The 9946-nt window shown below is 32.8% G+C and overlaps 1 long non-coding RNA gene across 4 annotated transcripts; it reads right to left on the bottom strand.

Annotated features, from left to right (window-relative positions):
• Nucleotides 1-104: 104 nt before the first annotated feature.
• On the bottom strand, nt 105-4858 carry LOC110793262 (uncharacterized). 4 transcript variants are annotated; one of them, XR_008932918.1, is made up of 6 exons: nt 4465-4858; nt 4157-4293; nt 3514-3583; nt 2571-2837; nt 1291-1384; nt 105-460 (listed from the first exon to the last, which is right to left on the bottom strand). It is a non-coding gene; the product is annotated as an uncharacterized lncRNA (long non-coding RNA). The 4 variants fall into 4 exon arrangements; XR_008932921.1 differs by having other exon boundaries at nt 2571-2815; nt 4170-4850; XR_008932919.1 differs by having other exon boundaries at nt 2571-2815; nt 4157-4849.
• Nucleotides 4859-9946: the final 5088 nt, after the last annotated feature.

Genomic DNA, 9946 nt, shown 5'->3' on the forward strand with positions numbered 1-9946 from the left:
TAAAACGTGTGTACTGATAAATTATTGACATATAATATATATTTTCAAATTACATGGTACATGTTAAATCCCAACCAATATCCAAATTAATTGGCTCAATGGTATGGTCATTAATAATCCATCAACTCTATATTATATGCATAAAAATTCTCCAAACCGACCAATGTACCAACTTCTTGTTCTCCAAAACAATAAAGTAAATAAAACTAATGTAATATAACATTCTCCAAACTCTAATCACAAGTTCAAATCTAAAAAAGTACTTCAAATGTATTAACTTGCTACGAGATTCCCAAAACATTTGTTGGAAAGTTTCAATATGTACTAGCTACAAAGGTCATTCATGATCAACGTCCAACAGATCATTTTCTTCATCGTGCTTGAAAAAATATGTAACCAAAGTATGCCGTGTCTCGTCAATCATCGCTTGAGAATAAATGGCAGGAACTTGAGGAAAGTACTACATATATACAAGACATAAAATGATTAGAATAGGTATATGTTAAAAGATATAAACTAATCAAGTGCACGTGAAGTAACTTCTGTCAAGGATGCTTAATTCTACGGCGGAGGATATTAATTAAGATTAGGTGAATGTTTTATAATAGCTTAATCCCCGGTTCGACTTACATGAAAACAATCAAAATAACAATGTACCCCAGATGAAATATCCCAACCTTCACAACCTTCAAGGAATCACACTCTAAGTCAACCTCTTCATATCCCAACCTCGTGGCTACACTCAAACCAAATCGTGCAGCCAATGCTTCCCCCATCTCTGCCTTCCACGACGCAGTATGTCTTCTCACCCCAACTGCCAGTAGCTCACGCGCCTTAGACCGAATAGTCATCCCCAATCCAACTCCCCCACTTATGATGAAATATATTTTCCAGTGGCCTTTTTTAAAAATTTCAAGTTTTCAAAGAAACTAGTCAAACGACTACTTGTAACCAATTATATACCATAAGAAGACCTCTTTTCTGTGACAACTTATATATATATGTTCTTACGTTTCTGCTGTGGCTTTTCATCTGATACTCTTAATATTGGGACATCCGACTACATTAGCTTACTACTGTCACCTAAAATGCGGCGTCATTTAGTCAAGAAAAGTTAAAAGGAAAATGTTTTTATCCACGCAGAAGGAGTATAATTTCCTGGACCAAGTTATACGCAGTACCAATTTAGGGCCATAGGAGTATAGGACCTTAAAGGGTTGTTACGGCCTGAAAACTTTCTTTAGAGAACAAAAGAAATACAAATTGCAAGGGCAAATAATTGAATCTGACCTGAAACCGAAAGTGCAGAAGAGCTTTAAGTGCTTCTTTCCGTGTTCGGTCATCTTAGCTCCACCCATTTCTAGAATCTTCAGCCTCCTTTCATCTACAACACATGCAGGACACAAAATAAAATCTATAACGTCTGATCTTCTTAAGGGTTCTTTAAATTGCACTTTAGGTATAAAGCGTACAAGAAGTGCACGTAAATGTCAATTGAATAGAGACACAACTAATTGAAATCACATCCTGTTAATTGGTTTCCATAATGTAACTTCAGAGCCTATCAGTTCGTGAATTGCAAAGGGTTTTATAGGAGTAGTAAAGTAGCAGAAAACCACCAATAACAACTACATGACCAAGTAGCACATATCCACATCAACAAATGTATGGTCTCATGGGTTTATGTTTGATTTAAGCTCCAATTTTACATATGTAGTGGACCTTGGCTAAAGAAGCCATGTAATATATCATCAGACCTGAAATGAAGATTTGAATAAGAGCAAATTTGATGAGATAGAAAGAAAGCATCCCATATATTAGTAATTCATCGGAAACTTAGTTGACTTTGTTATGAGACTGGTACAATCACACATGAAATGCATGGGTTCAAAAAACAAGGACATTTCAGTGATCTTATTTTAGTTGTGATATGACAAGTAACAATTAAACAATGTTATCAGTCTAGGACAATCTTAGTTATAAGCAAACATGCATCAAGATGAAATTGCTACATTAAGTAAATTGTAGTTAACACCTTTTCAGATATATCAGGTCAGGAGTTGGGAACTCGGGACCTATGCAGACAACTAGTTTGAATTCCTGAATTACAAGTAGAGGCTTATCAGTTGCTTCTATCCTTTTTCAAACAAGCTGTAATCATAATCTCTCGATCCAGAGCTAGTACAAACTGAGTAAAATAAAATGAAATTATTAGACAGCATATTGATGAATGAATCTAGAGGATCTGGGAATGGATTTAGAGAGACATAAATGTAAATCTTAATGCCATATATCGAGGAATATTGTATATACAACATGGATCAAAATAGAGATCCCACTGGTGGTCATGTTTCCAAACTCAAATAGGACATTCAAAGCATGCATCAGCTGCAGCTGGTGTAGACACCGACAGAACTCAACTAATCTCATTCCTTATTCCAACTAAATCAGCTGTCAAAAGTGGAGCACTTAAGACAACTCTAATGCAGATTCTCACACCTCTCCAGACATTTTATTGAGGATAGGCATCAAGGAAAGAAAGAATTGACGGATTCGAACTTCGTTTGTACCTGAAGAGGCAGTTGGTTTTGAGCTGACTCACTGACTGGTGGTGCGAATGAGGGCATATCCCCAAACCTGTCACTTTCACATGTCTGGTAATACGCAGAGTAAGATGCCAAAGACACTAATTATTGTGTCTTGCAAAATCTTGAAGAATGTTTCTGTACATCAGAAGTACTTTACATTCTCCGTGTTGGCGGCCAGCAAATCACAAAACACATCAAACACTTAGTCATCACTGCAACATCGGTCACTGCAAGATGAACGTATTGAAGCTGCCATATTATCAGAAACACAGCTTTGAAGAACTGTTACATAATTATATCAATACCGAGATAAACACCGGAAAGGTTGTTAACATCATATACAGTTTTCCTATTCAGAGTACTTAACTCAGCAAAATCCCTCAGCATGATTTTAATAAGAATTTTGTTGGTTAACAACTTCTAGTTAGTATTATCATATAAGAATCAAGCCACATTTATCAAATGGATGTTCCGGAAGGGACAATAGAAGTGAATTTTCAACAACAGTAGTAAAATCAGACATTGCTAAAGTCATAAAAACAAATCAGATAATCGTCGAGACAATCTCAATAAAAAGTCATTCACAAGCAGGATGCCTAAAACACTTGGACAGGGCCAAAATTATTGCCTCTTGCCAATAAACAAATCTTCCAGGACTGTCACAACATTCCACTTTTGAAAGTGTTACTTGATCCTACTAGTTGTCAATTAATACAATATTGTTAAATGCAGAGTACAGACTATAATTCATTTCGAACACTCATTATCAGTGCTGTCGATTAAGACAACCAAAAAGAAATGAAGTGGTGTTTCCAGCAAATATACCTTTAACCTGATTCTCCATCTCATAAATTTCTACATTGCAGAATTCATGTCATCTATTCATTGAAAGAACTAAAAATATGTAAGCAACAAATACTATTACCTTAACTTTTCAAAAATAAATCTCTGAACCCTAGTTCCCGAAGCACTTGCTCCCGAAGCCTGCAAAGCAGCTACATTGTAGAAGAAAGGGAAGGAAATAGTGAGACCATTGCTAGAATCACATACAAAAATCACACAGTAAGCTTTACCAGGACTTCTATAAAACTACTACTCTATCTCTTACAATGCAGTCAGGAGGGCAGAAAGAAACAAGTTTTCCTAAAGGATTTTTCAATTATTGCCTCAAATATTCTGTTGTTATTTCACTATTTCGGAATCAGTTTCTGCTGGATTGTTGCTGATATATGCAGGAACAGAACAAAGAAACTTCATGAATAAGTCAACAAAAGGTTGGTATCAGAAAATAAACATGTTTTATAGAAGTATATAACAGTTAACAGCACAAGAAAACTTTTTCCAACTTCTAGTACAGTCTCATGAATCTACAAGTCATTGGCTTCTTCTTTTATACATATTTAAATTTCCCTCTTCAGTTTTACAACAGTTGCTATCACAAAATCCGAAAAAATGCCAATTAACCCATTACTACAACTTCACTTGTATCCTACAGGTGCATATTTCAAACAGAAGTATCAAATATCTCCTATGTAAACACAGAAAACTCTGGGATCAAGGCATAATACCTTTGGCACAAACCTAAAGGAACGAGTATTCGCAATGTCAGAGCAGCAGTTCCATCTCGTTTGTTTTTGGAGTTCAAAGCATCCATAGCATCAACCAAGGCTTCCAGATGTAATTTTATACTTCGTGTTTAACATCTCTACGCAATAATTCAATTAATTGCAACTAAATATTATACTACCTCCGTTCAATTAGTTGCAAATAACAATGTAGCCCCAGATGAAATTTCAACCAAATAATAACTCAAATATAAATTAGGAGAGAAATGGTAAAAATATAATTAGGGAAAAAGGGTGAGAAGAGGTATTACCTAAACTTATAAGAGCTGAAGAACTGGCGGCAGAGACGGTGGTTGTACGTGGTGGGGGTTACGGTAGCGGTGGAAGTTCCAATCAAACCACAAAAATAGAAGAAATTAGGAAGATGGAGAAGCAATCGGGAAGGAGAACGTGTCGGCCCTTCGTCGGTGGTGGTGAATCGCTTGAGCTCTGTGAAGGGTTCTTGTGAATCGAAGTTGAAGGGATGTTTTTGTATGAGGATTCTTGTGTTTACAAATTAAATCAAATTGAAGATTTTTTTGAAAGGAAATACAATTGAAGATGAGATCGTGGGTTTAGGGTTTTTAGGAAGAAGTTATTTTATTTTCCTAAAGACTATGTGGGTAAAGCCGTAAAGGGAATTCAAAAGGCAAAAAAATTTCAAAAACTTACAATAAAAATAAAAATGATACTTAATTACAATAAAAATAAAAATGATAATTTTATATAATATATGAGTAAGAAACTAATTTTAAAAGATCTCCGATATTTCAGGAATGAGGTTTCTTATATTTTTTTTCTAAGAAACCACACTTCTAAGATAATTGGTTTCTTTATCTAAGAAATCTAATAAGTGACTTATGCGGTGCCCTAGAATTGGTTCCTTAGCCCATTTTTGTAGTAGTGGATGTTATTAGTGCAACAGCAGATGCAAGGGAAATAGTTGGTATAGTTGCTGCATGTGAATGTCCAGACGTTGCATTTGAGGCTTTTAGATATGCAGTAGCAACTACAGCTGCTAGTCTGCTACTGACACAGTAGCATGTAAATGTGCACTGTGAGTTCTTATTTCATGTTTCTTTCTCTCCCTCTTATCCTTCATCCCTATTGCTATCCCTTTTATTTGAGATCGGGAACACATGTGGACTGTTCTTACTGAAAGAATTCAAACAAGTAGCTTTTATTTATTTCTTCTCCTAATTTTTTTCCAGATAATGTACATTTGCGCGAACTTGGGCTTGATTATAAGCCGTGCGAAATACTTAATCTGTGCACCAATCTTAAGAGTAGTTGGTTCGAAACATGGAAATGAAAATATAGTTGAAGGTTACTAGTGATAGACATAAACTCCATTAGGATTATTATGCTAGCTAAAAACGTGGTTCAGGCCTTTGTTTTCTTATCAATTCATTTCCTCCAAGTCAAATGGTAAAATAATGTGATGGTTGCATTAAAAGTGTTTCTTCAAGTCTAACTTTGCTATTAAACTGGAGAATTCAGTTCTATTTACTTTTGACCAATTCAGTTCTGTTTACTTCACTAATAATTGCATGAGTATGTTTCCTCGTTTTAAAGGCGTGACCGGCATTGTTCACCTAACTTATTTTAGCTGCATCCTTCACTTGTTTTCAGGTCAATGAATGCAAATGTAAATCTTTATTTGGGTGGTCAAAAGATAATTTTAAGGTTTGGCCTCTAAACTGATTATTCCCTTCTTGACAGACACTAACACAGTATCAAATGTGATGAGCTTAACCTTCTGGCATTTTGTAGTCACAGTCGTGTGCTCTGAATCTTGTTTTAATCCTGTAAAAATAATGGTGTCCAAGTTGGATTGGCTTTCTAGTTAACCTTTTTCTAGCTAAAGTTTTTCATAATTTGTTAGTCAATTCAGTTCAATTGTTTGGCATTTAACTGAAATTAGAGAATTGCAACACCAACCAGCATTCTGAAAGTATGTAGTTTGTATTTTCAGTTTTGTAACTTGCAGATTTCCCTTAACTGGCTTTATTTTAATGATTTACATTTGTAGATTTACATTTTAGGTAGATTAAATTTTTTTCCCGAGGTAACTAAATCGCTTGAGATTGCCCATTACTGGCTTTATTTTAATGATCAACAGCTGCCTGTTTAATCAACTTATTTTCTCTTTGTTATGCCGATAAAGAAATCAAATATGATATGGGTTTTAAGTCCCTGCAGTCCTGCACCAGTCTTATTATGCATGTTTGTGAAGAATCTCGTGTTCGTGTAAGTATTATTTATTGGCTGGATGTCTACGACCTCATTGTTACAGGAGTAAAGAGTTTAAGATAGGATACCCTGATAACTTTGCATATTCCATGGTTTCATTTGGTTCTAAAGGTTCTTTTAGCTGGAGCACTGCAGTGTATCTGTATTTTTTTTCCCTTCCTAGCATATCATACAACATTTGTAATGGACGCAATCCAGATGAAATGAAGCCTCGGTGCAAAGCAAAGATTCCTTTATTGTATGGTTTTATCCAAAGTCATTGCTGGTATGCACTCTCCCTTTTTTAGCAATTTTCAGTGACAGTGTTGCAGTTAACCTTTTTTTTGTTGTTCCATTATGCTGGATATGTTTCTGTATTTCCAGCTTGTTTATTAAGTTCTGGTGCCATCATCAATATATGATCCAATCGCGTGGATACGTACAAGAAGAAAACAATGCACTTAAGAGTCGCATGAGTTCAGTTGAAGATGAGCATAATGAGCTTGAAGTATTTAAAGAAGTTCTCTTACAACGCTTTTCAAGAGGTGGCACCGCTCCAAGAGAGAACACCTCAACTAGTTAGATTTTATTTTGTTCTTTTAGATTGAACAAGAATTACTCATCTTTTAGTTAGTAGAATTTAAAGACAAAGGGATGCGATTTTTGGTTTTACATAGCTTGAAATTCTATTGTAAAAAATCTTTCGAGTAATGAAATTTTCATTTTTGTTAATTGATTGATTTATTCGGAGTAGTTATCTATATTGTTTCACAGGTCAAATTATTATGATGATTGCAATATTAATGACAAATTAGTTGGTCGTTATTGCTAAAATTCAATTTTTTTTGACCGATGGGAAGTACATTTTACAACGGAATTTTTGGTCTTATTGCTTAAATTATCATCGTGAATAAGTATCTAACGACGGATTATTGTTTCGTAGTTAACAATTAACGACGGATTACTATTTCGTCGTTAACTTTTAACGATGAAAATGTAACTTCGTCGTTAATTGTTAACGACGAAACGATAATCCGTCGTTAATTGTTAACGACGAAACGGTAATCCTTCGTCAATGCTTAACGACTAAATCTTAATTCGTCGTTAATAAACGTTAATTATTAACGACGAACATCGTCGTTAAAGCCAATAACGGCGGAACCTGTTGCAACGAATATTTTTTCCGTCGTTAAAGGTTTTAACAACGAAAATTGAGGTTTTTAATGACAAAATTGTTTGTCGTTAAATGTCCTTTTTCTAGTAGTGTCTATTTGAGAGAATCATAAGGAAAAGTATTTTGTTTCCACCGAGCTAAAACAAACAAAAAGAAATGTGTTGATTGCAGCCTCTAGTAAACTAAAGTCATCATTTAATAGCTATTTTGCTTCTCTCTATCAAAAAATAGAAGATTGAGTTACAATTAGAAAACTTTTTTTATATCTTCATCCATGGATCTCTTACTTATACTCATTCGATTGGAAATATTGATCCAATTCAATAAAATTTTATGTTTCATAATTTCATAATCCAAAAATTCCCCTTTTAATTCCCTTTTGGATACAAATCACGATAATGTATACTTTTCCTCAAATTTTTCATTGAGAGTGAAAGGATTAATTCCTTTTAATAAATAAAGGTTTTGATCGGAATAGTAATCAAACCATCAGACCCCTTAACTTTTAAGGGGGTAATAGAACGAATCACACTTTTACCACTAAACTATGCCCTCTACAGTTGGAATATTGTAGCGAAATAGAACTTTTGTCGAACGCTTAAATTTGACTTAATCAAGATAGGATTCTAAAATAGTTAAATAACTAAAAAAAATGGCATGTTGGTTCTATATCAAATAAAAAGTTTCTTTATTCTATAAATATATTAAAACAAAAATGGCCTGGCTAGGTGCTGATCAGGCCAGACCGTGGGAATAAAAAAGGCCCTTTGGGGCGAAGAAGTATTTCTTTTTCTCTTTTCTTTCTATTCTATTTTCTATTAATATTCAGTCTTTTTTTTAATATATTTATATATTATTATTTATTATTTTCTACTCCCTCCGTATTTATTTAAGGGATACACTTACCTTTTTCGGCCGTATTTATTTAAGAGATACACTTGCTATTTTTAGTAACTTATCAACCCCACCATCTAATTAAATCTATATATTGTACTAAAAGAGAGAAAATCAATGTGGTGATGACAAATGTCACACATTGATTGGCCTCTCTTATAGATATTAAAAATAATTATAAAATAAAAAATAATAATTGATTCTATAATTATTTTGTTAACTTTTACCTCAAAAAAATATTTGATTCTCTCTTCCTCAAAATAAGAAAAAATAAAAATAAAAAAGATTTCATTCTATACATAGGGAATATTTTTTTAAATTAAATATCTTTTTTACATTTGGTAACAAATATAACCAATATAAGATTATCTTTCTATAAAAAATTAATCCATTGTACGGAGTACGTAGTATGATTTTTATAAGAATTTGAGTGTCCTATACTTATTTGTATTTCGTACTTACATAATTTGAAATCAAATAAATTAGAAAATCAATCAAGTATGATTAAGAGTATAAAAAAATTACAATATCAGTCTATAATATTTTAACAACTATATGCAATAATTGTAACCATCATCGGTTGTACTATTTTATCGTAGTACGTATATTTAGCAACTAAATTTGATAATCATCACCGCCATTGATAGTAATATTTTACTACTCTGAAAAAATGGTGTAACTTCTTTAAGAATGAGCAACACTTATATAATCCAATACATCTACTACTTTACTACTCAATTCCTAAATTTCTTAGATGCAACTATTTGACTTTTACATTAGCTAATATATTCACACATACCTCTAATTTTTATATTTTTTTTGTGAGTATTAATACTTTATGATGAACATAGTCATGTATTCCATATAATTTAGTTGGATTTGTCTAAATACTTACATAATACTACCATTTTTAAATAATTTTTACTAATTGATAATTTAAGATATTAATGGTTGAACTTATTTACTATCAACCGTAAAAATAAAGTGGTTTATCCAAAAAAATGGAAGAAATATTAAACAAGAAAAATGATATGGGAGTACGTAGTCCTCTCTATTTCAAAAAGCTCCTCCAAATATTTTAGGCTAAACAATTGACTTATATTTTTGTCGATTTTTAACAAACATCTATATATAGAGTATTATACTAAAAGAGAGGCAAATTGATGTACTCGCTGATAAATGGCACTCTGATTTGCCCCTTTTATAATATTGGTAACTAACCTATGGTAAAATAATTAATATACTTTCTACATATTTTACCTAAAATTTTCTAATTACTTATGGTAGTAAAATCTATTATACTACGAATTACTTATTTATTCATGTTAATAAGTTTCTTAATTTTAATCTATATACTCCATAATATACTAAAGAAAGGCAAATCGATGTAGAGATGACAAATGTCGCTCTCTGATTTGCCTCTCTTATAACATAAATAATGATTAATTGTAAGT

This window comes from Spinacia oleracea, chromosome 4 (genome assembly GCF_020520425.1).
Source record: "Spinacia oleracea cultivar Varoflay chromosome 4, BTI_SOV_V1, whole genome shotgun sequence".
Classification (NCBI taxonomy): Eukaryota; Viridiplantae; Streptophyta; class Magnoliopsida; order Caryophyllales; family Amaranthaceae; genus Spinacia; species Spinacia oleracea.